Raw genomic sequence first — 16,737 nt, 5'->3', positions numbered from 1 at the left:
AGTATTAAGGGTTCAATGTTCAAGATACTTTTCCAGAAACCCTAAAAAAGGGTGGAAAAGAACCCGTGACTCTTCTAATACAGGACATGATACTTACTGTCTTGCTAGCGTGTCCTGTCAGTACAAATGTCCTCCTCCATCACTCTCTTTTTCCCTCTGTGAGAAATACTTACACTATGAACTGTACCTCACAATGACGTTCTGCAGAAGACAGAACAAATTCAATTCAGCTTATTTCAGTTCAGCTCAACTCATTTCATATCACCCCCTGTCCAGTCCAACTCAATTCTCTTTTCTAGCATTTCATGTCTCTCACTCTCACTTACTTATTTTCAATCTGCCCGAGCCACGCAATCGTCTGTCTTTTCTCACATTTTCTCAACTCCCTTCAGCTATTTCTCTTTCAGCGCTCCCGCTGCTGTTACTTGGCCCAATCATTCTAACGTCCACCACAAAAAAAAAAAAAAAAGTCATCCCGTCATTTTAAAAGACAGGAGACGATGATGAAAGATATTAGGAGGGTTGTGGGGGTACAGAGAAATGAGAAATGATTTAAAAGAGCAGGGGACGATCCTCTAAGGGATTGTGCAATGCCAAAAATAATCCATGTTAATTATTGGAATTCCCCACATTTAAAAAATCTCTGTCCAAATCACCCCATTTGGACAAGACAAAGCTGTTTTTAAATAGAAGTGGGTTTTGAACTTGTTTGAGGAAGAAAGGCCTTCTTCTTCTCCTTTCATCATTCTTTTGATGGATGTGCTATATAGCAACCAACAGGGATTAGTGGAGTCACAAATTGTACAGCTACACACAACCCCATTGTTTTTGGAACTGGTCAAATGATGCAAGCATAGTCTGGGGAAGAAAGAAAGGAAAAAGGTGGAGGATGTTGTAAGCAAGTATCCAGACATGCCACTGCTCTTTCTTCTTAGCCCTTCTTCCTCTCAAGTGTGTCTGCCCTCTGCTCCAGTGGAAGAAGGTCTTTCAGGAGCAGCCGAGTCTGTCTAAGCTGGCTTTAAAAGCTGCAGGACTCGAGAAGCGCCTTGGCTCTCTTTTGGTGTCCGTTTGTGTATACCGAGGCAGGGCTGTAAGGCTGAAGCCACAATGTGTCACACGGTTTCATATTTCAAAAAACGCATATGGGGAAATGACAGGCAAATGAGTCACTCCGTCAACTCATATTGATTCACTGCAGGACTGGGGGACAGAGCGAGTAATTGTCAGTTTCACGCTCACGCAAAATAACCGGCAAATGATGGACGATGGTTTACAATGGTGGGGAGGGACGGGGGGGACATACTCTAGCTGGGGAACGGGCATAAAAGCCTGATGGACAAGTGTCGAAAATGGTAACATTTGTGTCCGCACAAAGGAAAGCATAGAACAACAGAGTGCTCCTCTATCAAAGCCTTTTCCCCCTCAGCAAAGACACCCACCAACCACTAGAGGATTAAAGATTAGAATGAGAGCTTTTATTGAGTTTGAAGCCACAGCAGTTTCAAAATGACTGGATGGATGGATGGATGAGTGAAAGATTGATGGGCATGAGGGGGCAGAGATAGAAAAATTAAAACAGAGAAAGGCAGTGGTGGGTAGACAAGATTTCAGAGAGAGTAGGAATCAACAAGAAAGGAAAAGAGATGGTCGGTGGAGAAGATTTCAAAGTGAGCATGAGAGAATTATCCATGAGAGAAGACCAAAAAGGGGAGAGTTACTGTAGAACTGGTAAATAGAGAAGTGGGGGGGTGAGGGCCAATAGAGCGATGCCTCTAATGTCTTTATAAGGTCATAAAATACTGCACTTCCTGGCCTCTATCTAATTGCTGCGAGGGATGGGATGGGATGGGGGGAGTCTTGATTCTACCTGCCTACTAAATGAGGCCTCTAAATCCTCTCTGCTTGGCCTTGGGGGGCTTTCTTTTTGATTGCTACGAGGGCAATTCAAGGAAGGTCTGTGTTTGAATATTCTGTATTGTTCTTTTGTTGTAGATTGAAGTCGAAAAAGAGAATACAAAGAGAATGAAAAGCAAAGGGAGAAAAGAAAAGAGAGGGGAAACTTCTGTACGTTAATGATCCCCTTAGAGTTATCTGGCCGGAAGAAAAGGTGAATGTAGAGTCAGAAAGTGGAATAAGAAGAAAAATCCAAAGACATGGAACGAGGAGTAAAAATATAATGTACTCATGTGCTATTTCTGACAATAACCACTTGAAAATAAGGCTGAGAAAGAACAGAGTTAGAGAGGGAGTGAGTTTTATTGACTCAGCAGGAAACGACCGTAGAAATGTCTACGCTTCCCCAAGGAGCTGTATGCTGAACTCTTAAAAACGTGAAGAGTAACGCTTGCCATCATTGGAAAGGAAAACATTTTCATTTCATAAACTGCTTGTCTAAGGGACCCTGCCCCAACCTCTAACCCTCAAATAAGCACAGTAACTAACAGAGCCTTCAGAGGCAGAGAAAAGCAACTTGGAGCCAGGCTGAAAGGCACACACTCATTCTAAACTATTCCCCACGTACCTGCAGACGTATTTGAATGGAAAAGCCATAAATATCAGTACTTGTTTCGAAATGAGACAACATCAATTTGAGAACTTTGACAATGTTATGAAATGTTTGGGAGCATGAATCATAAAAGATAGAAGATAAAAACAGTCCTTGCCAAAATAAAAGCTTTTAACTACATCCAGATATTTTAGATTTCGGCTTACCAGATGTCTACAGATATAATATGTCTGTGGGCAGAATGGTAAAATTAAATGTCTCACAGATGAGACAAGATCTTTTAATACTTGATGACATGACTGAAATGCTCAAACAGATTGAAATGACAACAAAAATGCCATATAGCCTCTACTAATGCGTGTTGAAAGGAGCAGTGTGTAGGATTTAGTAGCATCTAGCGGTGAGGATTGCAGATTGCAACCAGCAGTAACTTTTCATATGTGCCAATTGTGAATTCCTGGTTAGGATTCCTTCAGTGTTAAATGTTTGGGAGGTTTTTAGTGGGAGCCGAATTTCCCACAGAGGTCTCCTTCTCTCCAGAGTAAATGGATCAGGTGATTAAAACAATGACTATAACAGTTTTGCATTACAAATCAGTGTTTCTCCTACACTGTTAGGCTTGTCGCAAATGGGCAGCTAGCCTAGCATTTACTACTGTGTGCTCACCTTTTTTCTCTGATAATTTAAGAATCAGATGTTCCTGAGATTTTTTCTGGGAGCCGAATTATCCACAGAGGTCTCTTCCACTGGACCAAATGTACCTGATGGTTTAAAACCAGTAAATACGCTGGAAAAAGCAGTATCATGTTAAAAATGTGTGTTTTTCCAATGCTCTGTTTTGCAGAGGGGATGCTAACTACCGATAATGCTTTTTGGTTAGGTTCCTGAAATAAGGTCTAAAGTCAACACAAACTTAAAGACTTTCATGGCTTGCTTTTATGTGTCATAAAAATGGCGGTTGATAACAAGTGGCTAAATAGGACCACAGAAGGTCATCACGCATATCACGGCTTTACGGCCGTATTGTGTTGGCGATATTAAGTCATGTGACCGCGGGGTAGTTTGTTTTATAGCCTAACGTCAGCATTTTACTTCTTGCGATTGCATTAGACTTCATAAATCAAGAAAGTGGTGGTCATTTGTGCAAAATGGGTCCTAGACTTCTTTTACCACAGAGCTTATTTTCTGCAGTAATCCAAAATCCGAAGGAAAAATCCCATAGGCTTTTTGACGAGAGAACCAGGGTGATGCTAACGTCTGCGCCAGCCTACAGTAAAACTTCATCCCTGGCGCACTCTACGTAGATATAAACTGCTCATTTTAAGGTGATAACATGACGATTCTTATTTTCAGGTGATTATACACTAGGAGAAACATATTATATTCCATTTTCACCAATACATTTCCCTAAATCCTACACACTGGACATTTAAATTGTATATTGTAACTGTGTAATTTGGAATCATTAAAGGCCTACTGTCATTGTCGCCGTATTCGTGAAGCCCACGCATCTTGTGGTTTTCCGTCTCCATCTAGTCACCCTATGTGCTGCATATTCAAAATGAATGGTAATTTCAGCCATTGTGATTTTGTTTTCCAAAATGTAAATTCCAGTATTAATTTTTATCTTTTGTCAGTGACTTGTGCTGAGTTCATGAGCTGCACGCCTAACTTTTGCTTATTTTGATGGCGGGGGCACAGGGGTGTATTGTGCCTCAACTTGCCACGCTACAGGAGCTGTATAACAGTTGCCTTTTTTGTGCTGGGTTTTATCAGTGGGTGAGAGAATGAAAAGGAGTCAAAGGCAGCCCCCTAAGCTTTCCATAATGCGTCCCGAGAGGAGACAAAGGCCTGCATTCACTGCTGGGTGTCGATAAGACCTATCATTAGTCTGCCATTGGAGGTATTACCGACACACACACAAACACACTTATATACACACATATACACAGAGTGCAGTGGGGTACTTATTCCTGTACCCATTCTCTTTTTTTCACATACACGCATAAATATCCATGTGCGTGCCAGAGGAGTGAAAGAGGCAGCCAGGCCCGACTTGAATCGAATAAAGGCAGAGGAGTGGACCCCCTGCTGCTTTCCCATCACAGCAGAATTCACTCAGCCTTACATGGCCGCAGCTATCCCCACTCAGCTATACGTCTTCCGTTTATGCATGCGTGTTTCTCCATGTAGGGCTGCAACCTTAACTGTTGCTACAACAAACTAAAGATAAGAACGCCTAAAATTTATTATTATACATACCTCCGTTGGTCATTTATGATGAAGAATCATTATGTTTGGACACAAAAGGAAAAACTCATTTCCAGAAGTGTTGTGTGTTGCATTTTTTAAACATTAGTCATATATAAATTAGATTAATGGTGTTTTATTTCCATGAAATTGCATTATATAAGTGCAGCCATTGTCCAGAGGACTGATGGCCTTTACTCTTGTGTTTTACTGCATTTATTTCACTTTCTTTGTTTTGCGCTGGAGGAATGGCATCTTTGTAATGCTGCGTGCAGTAAAGCATACCAGCACACTGACAAAATCTTCACAATTGCAGTTAAAAGGTCAAAGGAAGCTGCCAGCTGTCTGGATGATAGAACTCCTTGTTTACAGTAATAATACCAATGTCTCAGAATTAATGTGGTATTGACTTATTGATGATAAAACGCTACCCATAGTACATTTACTTAACAGGACAGGAGTAAAATTAGGTGCAAGAAGAAGAGGATGGTTGGGTTTCCTATTAGGGTTTGTCTACGTGTATGTGTGTGTGTGTGTGTGTGTGTGTGTTTACACTCAGGGGAGGACGACAGCACTGCTGTCTAGGTCCTAAGTAGATGATGGACCGTAGCTCGTATTCCCATTCCCTCTCATTAGCTCAGCCCCCGAGAATATATGAGGTTACTTACCTTCCCTTGCTCTTCCTGGCCAAACGGCAAGCGTCGGCTGAGGGTCATTAGCCTCGCTGCTTGGAACAAATGGCCTTCGATAGCATCTCCGCTAAAATACAACAGAAGCAGATTAACCCCTTGATCCTTGGTGGATAGCATATTGAAAACATTAGGAAGGAAGGACCGGACAGCAGTGATGACCATTTTGTTTATTTTTAGCCTCGTCCATCTTAAATTAGCTCTTTCGTGCTAGTGTTCCTTTGTTTTGGTTTCATTTGCAGCAGCAGATTTTTAAAGAGTCCTGCATTTTTTGGGGGCCTTGGAATCTCGTTGCACTTCGGCTAAACATCACAGTTGTTTGCCTGAAAACAAAAACCGCAGAGAGAGAAGTGGGCAGAGGATCAAAGCCCAGGGAGGATTTGTCTGGCAGATAGCCACTGGGGTCCTGCCTGTGTAGACGCTCCCTCTTTCTCTCTATGTCTTTATGTCTCTCTATTGTGGACACCACTTGGTTGCCCCCTCACACTGCCAGTTTGAAAATTATAGATCATGAAAAAGAAGAGTGCAGTCACAACAACCTCCTCCCTGGAGCCGACGCCTCCTTATTACAACGTATGGGCGTGTACGCACACACACACACATACACGCGTTGTCTTGTCTCTTTCTCTCTCTTTCATCTAAGTGGCTGGCTCTGTGCAGGTTTTGATATTATATTGGTATTTCATCCCAACTTCTTTTGATATGGTAAACAATTCACCCACTTGATTTTGACATCCTGCAGATTTTGTTATCAAAAGAACCCTCTGCAGGAACTTTTTATGTGTGGGATCATTTACAAGCCTACAGGGTACAGGAGGAGATAATCCAACAATAAACAATATGAAATCAGATTGCCTTTGTAACCTCGGTGAAAATAACTCCTCACAGCGCTGAATAGGTTTATTTCCATCTAAGGTCAATGTGTTCACCAAAAAGTTCTTTCCATAAGGCCTCGGTGAGGTTTGTGGCCTGTTGGTGGGGGGGGTGGCTCAGATGTCTGTTTTGGGCAGAAAGACACGCCCAGAGGATGGATATAATTAAGACTAGTGACTTTTCTTTTCTTTTTTTTGTGAGCAAGGAGGGTGTTTGGGTAACTGCTCTGGGTGGTCTAGCTCTACATGCCTGTGCTAGTTTTATTACAAACAGGCGCAATATGGTAAGAACTCAGACATATTCTGACAAAGGACAAAGATCGGTGTATATAGTATGCTCAGACATAAAAGGTAAAGAAATGCAAACAGCCATGTCACTTGTTTCCTCGTCTGGTACGTCGTTTTTTTGCACATTAAAAAAAATCCAAAGTGATCAAAGCAGTGGGTAGACGTACCTGACATTCATAGAGGTACACTTACAGATTATTCCTTCACAAAAAACAACTGAGTCAGTGTCGTCAGAATCAACTTTAGCAACATTTGACAAACTTTTATCTGGAAGCCATTTTACAGTTTGATGCTGATCTTTATTTCAGTATTGAACTGAAGCCATCTGATCCCAAAAAAAAGGGCTACACGTATAAGGTTACCACAAAGACCGTAAGTGCTTCTCTACTCTTCAAGATAGTTTTCTATGTGAACTGATTTAGCTCAAAGAACCCGAGACAAAACTTGCAGGAAAAAAAAACTGTAATTGCAGGATTTTTTCCGTAGACAGCAGACATCTCTTACTCTACCCAGTATCTTACATTTCAACCATGGGTGGCCCAGTGGAAGTGGAACTCTTAACTTAACTGTTTTGTGTTCTTTGCCCTTTCAGCTACGCAGAACCAAAACTGGCCTCAAATTGCAAGGGAGGTGTCCACTGATAACTCCTAGCTGGGTTTATTTGCTTGACCCCGCAGCACCTCTGTAGCAGAGACAGAAAATGTCACCTGTGTCTCTTGAAATAAGGCGTCAGTGTTGCACAGCTTCAGTCATTCTCCTGATAACCACTTCACAGTTTGAAAACTCTCATGCTAACCAAGAGAAGAATGTTTTACACGCACTTTATTTTCTGACACATTTGGAAACAAACTGTAATTTTTACAAGACTTCCTTTATTTTGTGGAAAAAGAACAAAAAACTGCAAGGCCAGTCAGTCCCACAACAAGGGCTCTTCCAGCACTCCCTCCCGATTAATGACATTTTCTCGTTAACACATAAACACCCCGTGTACCATGGAGCCCTCAAACGTCCGTTAATTTGCAACTTCTTTTTTTCCGTTCGCGTGAATTGGCTCATTTAGCCGGCAGAGAGAACACAGATCTTTTATTGTTGCGTTTTGTTTTGAGGGGGCCTAAACACGTGGGTGGTCCCGGGTTGTTGTTGTTGTTTTTTTTAATGTACTGAGCAGCACATGGATCTGTTAATGAGAGTATAAATTGGTGACGCCGTGCCGGGACCTTAATGACTGAGGTGCCCTCCCTGGTCTCTGCAAGTCTGCTTACTGGAGCAGAGAAAGAGAGAAAGGGATGGGAGCAGGGGAGAGCAGAAACAATGAGAGAGAGATGGAGAGGTGGGAGAGAAATGATGCAGGAGGTGGTTTAAAGAAACATAGTGATTGTAGGAAGGAACACAGAAAGAGTACTAGCTGAAGGATACGTTACCTCGGCAAGACAGAAATAGTAAATTGCATGTATATTCTGGCAGAGGCAGGCAATCGAACAGAGTTGGAACTTTAAAAAGCGAAGCAAGGGGGGTAGTTCTTAGCCGCATAAAAGGTTTAATTTCTCCTTCAGCTGTGGTGAGCAGCTTTCCTGTGCGGCCCTGTTTCACTGTATTTAACATCAAAGTGAAGTATGAACAATTGAGGCAATTTTTCATCTGGCCAAGGTCAATCATTGTTCTTTTCTGTATGAATGTAGATCCGGCTGAGAGGAATTCAGAGGAACTATATTTCACTCGTAAGGCTGTGTTAGCAAGCCACCTTTCAATAACCTTTTGGCGAGACTTTTCTTTCTTGTGTGTGTTTTCGTTTTGCACCTAGGTTTTTCAGATTGCACATATAATTTCTCGGAATTTTCAGCTCCATTTATTACAGCTGTGGCGTTATTTTTCTAGCGTGGCTTTCATTAGAGCTGTGTCTAGACTGCCTTAAATAATACATGGGACTCAGTGCATGTGAAATGAAAGAAAAAAAGGAGACTGATGTGAGCATAAAATATTACTACCACACATAATAACATGTCAAGTTTGAAGTTGGCCTTAGACAGTCCGGTCCTGGATCACATTTAAGCTTCAGAACGCCACTGTTTACAGTGTTTACACAAACCAAAAATGGAACTGGTTAGGACATGCATGCATGCTCAAACACAGCACATTTAGACTTGTAGATATCTTTAGTAAGAAGCACTTGTACATGCCACATCTAACTATGACCACTCGCCTGCGCGTGTGCCAATGACCAAAAGGTTCTTGAAGCAAAGTAAAAAGGACTCTTGAGGGACTTCTTAAAAACTACAAACGGCAGGGTGCTCAAAGAAATCATTAGGGCGGCCAAAGTAGTTTAAAAAAAAACACTGATGAATATGTCTTCCACAGGAACTTTAATGTGCTTATTGACTACAAATGAACCCACAGCTTTCAGAGTACACAGTGTGACTCATTATTAGTCACAATGGGAGACCAAATGGCACTCGAATCAGAGAAAACATTGGGGGATGCAGAGAACAACCATGATGGCAAAACCGTCATGTGACTCAATACTACTACTACTACTCGTGATAGTGATAATAAGTGCATATTTTTATTTATTTATTGTCTCATAATGTCATACAGTGTCCACATTTGGGGCATGTATGCTTTCCTGATGCTGTTTTACTCTAAATTATGTTAACTGTAAAATATGCCAGAGATAGTTGGTCGGTCAATTCACAGAAAATTATTTTCTGCAACCATTTTTAAGCAGCAATTTGAATATGTAAACTTGGGTTTAGAAAATTGTGACTTCCATTTTTATTATTTTCTGACACTTCTTAAAACGGTTTACTGATTAGCCAAGAAAAAAGTCATTAGTTGCAGCTCTCATTTGCTTTTTAGCTTCTTTTTAGACAAGCATTTTGGCAGGGAGCACACAATGTTAGCCTTTTAAACAACAGACAGACTTTATACACATGGACCATGTTACGTCCTTTTTATTGTACTTTTATTTTGATGGGTCATTGAAAAGTTGAATACATGTTTGTCACATTGCTACTTGTGTTTTGAACATATTATTTCAGACAAAGTAAATCATGTGTCGGTTTAGTTGAATACCTTCTGGTCAACTTTAAATTCTTTTTGATAGCTCATTCTGTCTCAGTGCACATCACTCCCAGCCTCATCGTGCTGTGGGCCTGTCAGACACCCTGCTCTATATAATACTTTACAGTCAGTGCTGTCATTATCCTGAAATTCTTTATTGTGTTTGGGGCATCACATAAAAGCACGTAAGTGACATGTTAGCTGTATTAGAAGAGACATAATCTCTCGCATGTTTTATCCAGATTTGATTTTACAAAGTGGTTTCAAAGGCTGATTTTACATGTTTGTTTTAGCGGGGCTCTTATTCTCGAGGTGTCACAGTATTTTTCGTCTAACCACCTAGCCTACGTCAAAACTTTTCTTTTTTTCAAGATGAATCATGTGTTAATGTACACACACGGCGGCTGCTTGTCATTGTGTCTCGAGACCACCCAGACTGTAAATAGGAACTGGGGTTGTGAGTGGGCTTGCTGTACATATGACATGAAAGTGCAGACTTACTCCAGCTAATACTGTTACACACATCAGTCGGTGCTGTTGAATAATATATGTACACATCACAGTGTGAGTGTGTGTGTGTGTCTATGTGTCTATGACATTTTAATAACATGGTTTACCAAACAACACCTGAATTTATCCTCTGCTTTCTTCTCTTCTCTGTTTGTTTTCTGTCCAGGTCCAGACATGAAGGAGGCACGCATTCACACACGTACAACGGCACCTAGAGTCTGTCTGCGGTCTACACCACCCTGCCACACACACACATATACACACACACAAACACACACATGCCTGTTACGGTAAGAATCAGAGACCACCGAGTTAGGGGGACAATAATAGTGTGAATGTGAGAAAAAAAACCTCATTATCCACTGCTATTTTCTCCTCTGAGTAATTTAAAGACAAATTGACTACTTGGATTCCAAAGTGCTCTAAATTCAGTAATTAAATAAATAAAATAAGAATATAAAATAAATTAGCTAAATTCAGTCATTTAACTTCTGAAAAGTAGTTTCTCGGTGCTGGTAAATAAACAATGAAAAGAACGTCTTTCAATCAAATTCGGATGTCTCATTTTGAGCAAATCTTAATTTATGCAGTTCCATTTTAATTTTAATTGTGTGTGTCTGCTGTCATGCATGCCATTTCTAGTGTGTCTGCATGTGTGTGTGTGCACAAAGCCTGCTTCGTTTTTGTTTTTTTTTCTATTTCCATCAGTCGAAACCAATCTCCACAACTCAAGTTTAACAGCTGCACCACATATCCCACAAACCCCCACGTCCACCCACCCCCCCCCACCCCCCCTACCCACCCTGTGCCCCTCCCAGGCTTCCCAGCATCCTGCTTCGCCCTTCATCAAAAAAAAAAAAAAGCCATGCACGCGTGCTGAAATTACAGTGTGTGAGGCAGCATTGTGGGAAGCCCTTCCTTCCCTCTCCACCCGCTGTATTTGCCCTTCTCGTCCCCTCCTTATCTTTTTCTCATTCCGCTCTGTTTCGGATGGGATCGGGCGGGGTTTATTTTGATGTTCATTAAACTGTCAAATGGCTGCCCGTACTTAATTTGCATCCGTAGTTAACAGTGACGAAAGTTCAGGCTGAGGTTAATAAGGTATTAATGCACTTCTAAATAAGATTGGCCTCTTTGTATAATTGATTAGGTTTTTATTTTTGGGGCCTTTGCACATTACATTTAGGATGATAGTTTGTCCTTTTACGCTCAGGGAACCTCTGTGTTTATGAACTGTTCTGAACATTTGAACACAGTAGCTCATAAGTGAACAACAAATATAATTAGTTTGCGTTAACTTGTCTTGTATGTGTCCTGAGTTATGGGAGAAAAAAATAAAACAAAAACTGTACTACACTGACTTAAAAAGAGGAGGAGAGACGTTAACATTTTGCCATATGCCAGTGTTGGATTCATCTGTTAATAGGTGGCCTAAATTTTCCTTAACCATACAAATCAGTGCTTATGAGTTTGCCCACTGTTACTAATGGATATAACAGAGCTATATCATTTCCATGCACATACTTTAAGGTTTAAACCCCTCATGTCTGGCAGGTCTTTCCCACGGAAAATACTTCCCAAAGAGGCAGTTGTTTCTGTGTCATACAAACAAGATGACTTTGGTAGTTATCATAAGCAATGGTTGCCAGAAAAGATGAAACGGAGATCTTTGAAAAGAGCAACACAAAAATATTACAGCATAGCAGTACAGACATGAGAAAAAATAAATAAATAAAACATAAATATAAGAACAACGCTGCTTGTACGGAAGCTACTTAAATCAGAAAGCAGCCCCGTCCTCATAGTTTCTAGCTCCAGGTTGACTGACGGCGCCGCCCTCACAGCAACTGTTACTAACCAGCTGTAATGACACACTCCATCAATTCGGCTTTGCCTGCGCGAGGCTAGCTTGGTTAACAGTCGGCCGAGGTGCGGCATGAGAGTGTGTGTGTGTGTGCTGGCTATTAAAGCACTTGAGAATCAGAGAGGAAAGGACTCGCACTGCTAATGGATGTGTCTATTGATGTTCCCATTTAGCAGCACACTGTAAACGATAGGGCAATGATTGTGTTGAAGACGGAAGGAGGTGGAGGAGGAGTGGAGAGCGGTTTGGCTGGGCGATGATAATGACAAGGAAGGTTATTATTTGGCGCCCTGCGGAGTCTCTGCTTTGTGCGTGTGTGTGTGTGTGTGTGTGTGTGTGTGTAAGAGAGAGAGGCGCTCTTCCTCCATCTCTCTCGCTCCTGTCGCTCTCCCAGCCTATTGGCTATTATTCACTTCTCGCTTTTTCTCCCCAGTCTGCTCCTCTCTCACGACATTACTCACTGCTGCTAGTCTACATCCAATTGTGGCTGTCTCTCTCACACATTCACTCCTATTTCTCTTTTCTCAATGGCCTTCCCCTTTTTTTTAAAAAAAAAAAGCACATAGTGCAGGTATCTTTTGTGATGGCAGATAAAATTGCAGAAAAAGAAGTCAAAGATGGAATAATGCAGCAGAGGTGGCCAAATAGTTTCTTGTTATGATTTTTTTTAGAATAGCAGCTTGCCCTTGAAATATTGATTTACTCACTGGTAGATATTTTTTTCCCCCAACTGTGTGTGCGTCCGTGTGTGTGTCCTGTCAGTTTCAATCAGCGTGTGTGTGATGAATATGAATACAGTCAGCCTGCCTGCAGGTTTGGCAGGAGACCACCTCCAGCTGGACTCAGACCCCTACTCAAGTGTGTCCGTGCGTGTGTTTTGTGAGCGCGGCTGTACACGTCAGCCTGCATCTGTCAGCGCCGTGACAACCTGAGGATGAAATAACGAAAAATATACAACATAATATGCCGCTTGGCACACGATGCATCCAGAGCTTTTCAGCAGAGAGGAAAGCGTCCAGTTTTGACACAAGTGGGAATCGAACCCCTTGTTGTGTTTATTTAGATGCGCAAAGAGCCCCTACGAATTCAAATGTATTGAAATTAGATGGAGATGCATGTTTGAAACAGGTATAGCTAGTTTGGGTAAATTCTTGCAAATGCTAGAGGGTTTTATGTCTTTGTTTCAGTGCACACACAATCCTGCCTTCCTCGCTTCCGTTCTCCCAATTACTGTAATCAGCTCCATTCTTTCCAGTCCAGCTTGTGTGTGTGTTTTCTTGTTGACTGCATATTGCTCGCTAGAAAAGTTAACACTGTTTAAATTTGTAAATATCTCCTCAGTGTAGTGAAGGTCCACCCGTTTGTCTCCCTGTGTGTGTGCATGTGTCTGTAATCGCAGGGCAGCAGATAAAGAGGGAGACGCCATTCCAGCTGTGAGGAGACAGAAGAAGTCAACATAACACACTCGCACAAACACACATAGGCACGCACAAACAGAGCCGGAGGCGCGTGAGCAGGTGAGCATTAAGTCAGGCAGCTAAACAGATCACGTCGCGGTATGATATCTGCAGACAGGCAGACAGAGGAGGCCGGTCTGTACCTGCAGGCAGAGAGCAACAACTCACAGCACCCTCGCCAGGAATTTCCTCCCCCTCCTGAGAGAGGGAGAGAGGGAAGGAGCGAAGGAGAGACAGACATAAACTGGGGTTTCCACTGAAATGTTTTTTATGCAAGCCAAAAAGTTATAGGCTGGTTAGAAACTGGCTGGCAAATTTTCTTTTTTTTTCAGATGCCTTCAATGTGACGAAGTATTTTATTAGAAGCAGTAGGGAAACATTTATTAATGCAGCAATGTTTCAGCTGAACATCTCGTGAAAAAATCAAGAAGTCTAACACATAAAAAGTGTGTTAAAAACTTTTGGGTTTTTATATTACTTTAAATATTACCAAAATTAGTTTGTGAAGAACCTTGATGTCCTTACTCACTTTGATCACTGTCTTGATTATAAAATTTTCAGTAGGTTTTTCCTTTACCAGTTTTTATTGAGCTTTAGATTTTACATTTCAGCTCATTTGCAGCGACTTTAAAGCTACATTTACAGCTTCATCTCTGGGAATGCTTTTTTCTTCTCTCCTTTAAGCATTTTTTTTTTTTCATTTTCCACCGAGCTCATGATAAAAACTTTGTTTGCTTTTGCATGCCTAAAATTATCTTTACAGAGAGATAACAGGCTACACTTACAAGAGGGACTGTGAAATGGAAGAGAAGAAAAAAAACACACCTACGTAGGCAAAAAGTAGCACAAAAACTGTCCCGATATGCCCTCTCCTGTGGTCGGCCTGCATTTTTAACAGTCTCCCGTCACCTCAGTCGATGAAAGGATATCCTCTGACATTAAAAAAAGAATGGTGCATTCACACGCTACTGTAATATCGAGTGCAGATGGTTCTTTTGTTGTTTCGGAGTAATTCGATCACCTCCTGTATGATCTGTCAGTCTGGAATTACTGTGGTGTTTTGACAGTGTCCGCAGTGCTAATTGTGAAACTTTGACAGTATCCGTTACACAAACTTGTTCTGCTAGTTTGCTTTTGTCAGCGTTCCTTGGAGCAGCTTTTTTTTTACAGCTTTCTTTCATTCACAATCTGCTCAGCATATGTGGCCTTTATCTGTGGCGTCCTGTATCACATTCATAGTAATTCCCCTTTGGGAGATGCCCATTACAGTTTGGGTTTTCTGCTATGCAGCTTCAGTGACCCCACTGTGGGTTGTGTTGTTGCTCAAGACAACCTCGACAGTAGTTACTAAATAAGGGAGAGCCATCAGGTCACCTCTCCTGCACAGATTCTCCCTGGTCCAGTAATTTACTGCCCCTTAAAGTCACAAAGTTTCTCCTCTTCTCTTCCATCTACCTTTAAAGTCCGTGATCACCATGATTCCTTAGCCTCCTTTTTTCCTTGCCATTTTAAAGCTCTTTATATTTAGCCACGAATACGCCTCCTGAAATTTTTACAAGTCACAACTCCACCCCCCCCCCCCCCCCCCCCCCCCCCACCACCACACACACACACACACACACACACACACACACACACACAAACTACCACATCCACTTATCTAAAAATGATTCAGTGGTTAAATGTCAGAGCTGTCCGTGCCATTAAGGCCAACATGTTTGAAGGAAGGACATCCTTGCCTGCCCCCCCCGGTCTCATCTTATTCCTCTCGCACTCTCCCTTCTCCTTCCTCTCTCCCCTCATCACCCCCCCCCAACCCAGGCTGGTTTGAGGGCTGATGTGCAGACCTTGTCATTCAGATTAGGGCCACATTGTCAGCTCAGGGCCCTTCTCTCTCTAGTTGCGTGTCCCGGATCTTTCTTCCTACTGTCACCCTCGTCCTGCGGCCAGAGAAGACCTTATAAAGCGACATTCCTTCTCATCCACTTCTGTCAATTCCAACGCTGTCACTCAAATCACTGTTCGGGAGAGTGGAGAGAGGCCGAGTTAGCGGTGTCCCTCGCAGCAAGGACTGTGCTTTTTTGTCCGAGCTTGGCGTGACGTGTCAGCGGCTAGAAAACTGGATTTTGATTGAGATATTTTGAGTTGTGATTATTTTTTTTGTTTTTTTGCTCACAAATGACGAGCCTTTCAGAGGACTGAGATACACAGGGAATGACAAGGTAGGAGCAGCTCTTGTGATCCAAAGGAGAAAAGAGAAGCAGCGCACTCTTTGCTGTCAGGCATGTAGTAGAAATTCAAGTCTTAAAAAAAAAATCTTCAGATGTTAATACTCACTGTGCCTAATAGTAAAGGCTATTAGAGTGTTATTTTTAACTCTATGTTTTCTGTTTGCAATGGGGATTTGGCAGGACATGAGATATCCACCACATCATCTTAGTCACTCCTTATCCTGCTGTAAAAAAGGTGCAGCACCATATTTATCATCCGACCACATCTTGACTCACTGCCACAGCTTTATTGTCAGGTCCTATCTAATTGCTACAGCAGCTTTGTGGCATTTGATTTTTCTGCTTCTCAAACTCTGCGCTTTTTATTCTCATGATGAGCAACAATGAGTCAGCAGTGTGTAATAAAAACCTTCGTACAAGATGGCGGACAGTTCCTTTACTGGTATCAGTGCAAGAAAAAAAACTGCCTTAGTCTTCAGCCACAGTGCCACATCATAGCGAAAACAACATACGCTATTGATCTGGGTGAGTCGACGGTTTCATACCCGATGTCTTCCTCATCCTCCACCTTGCATGAAGCCCTTGAGGCATGTTTGTGCCTCTCTAGAGGCCACGCCGTTGTGCTTAAATACAGCATATGGCGACTAGCTGCAGCTTTTGCCCAGGTGCTGCGTTTACTAAAACCCACTATGAGTCAGGAGTTTCAAGATGACTTCCCTCTTCTAACTGCTACTTGCAGTGAAGCAAAATGGGTTCCCACAACTTTGGTGTCACAATGACCGCGTGTCAAAGAGTTAATAGTGCAAACAGGACTCGATGTCATTGCCACGATTCAAGTGAGGTTGGAAAAAGCTGCTTCTGTTTCTTTTTTTGCAAGGGTTGTTGTTGAGGAGAGCACAGGGGACAGGAGTTCTTTTAATAATAAATCTAATAATACACTGCATTTTACAAATGTATCTCAGCATGTTTGTTCCTTCCTATGAATCCTTTTTCATTCTCTTATTGGAACTGGA

General features: G+C 42.0%; 1 long non-coding RNA gene across 1 annotated transcript in view; it reads left to right on the top strand.

Moving 5' to 3' along the window:
• LOC117253515 (uncharacterized) overlaps positions 1–15,045 on the top strand; it is a 29,162-nt gene extending 14,117 nt beyond the window's left edge. Inside the window, exon 3 of the long non-coding RNA XR_004501401.2 lies at positions 10,339–15,045. This is a non-coding gene — a long non-coding RNA (uncharacterized LOC117253515). The remainder of the gene's footprint in view (positions 1–10,338) is intronic.
• Positions 15,046–16,737: the final 1,692 nt, after the last annotated feature.

This window comes from Epinephelus lanceolatus, chromosome 6, assembly GCF_041903045.1.
Source record: "Epinephelus lanceolatus isolate andai-2023 chromosome 6, ASM4190304v1, whole genome shotgun sequence".
Classification (NCBI taxonomy): Eukaryota; Metazoa; Chordata; class Actinopteri; order Perciformes; family Serranidae; genus Epinephelus; species Epinephelus lanceolatus.
Note: the sequence above shows the minus strand (reverse complement) of the source record. Positions and strands in the feature narration are given on the sequence as shown.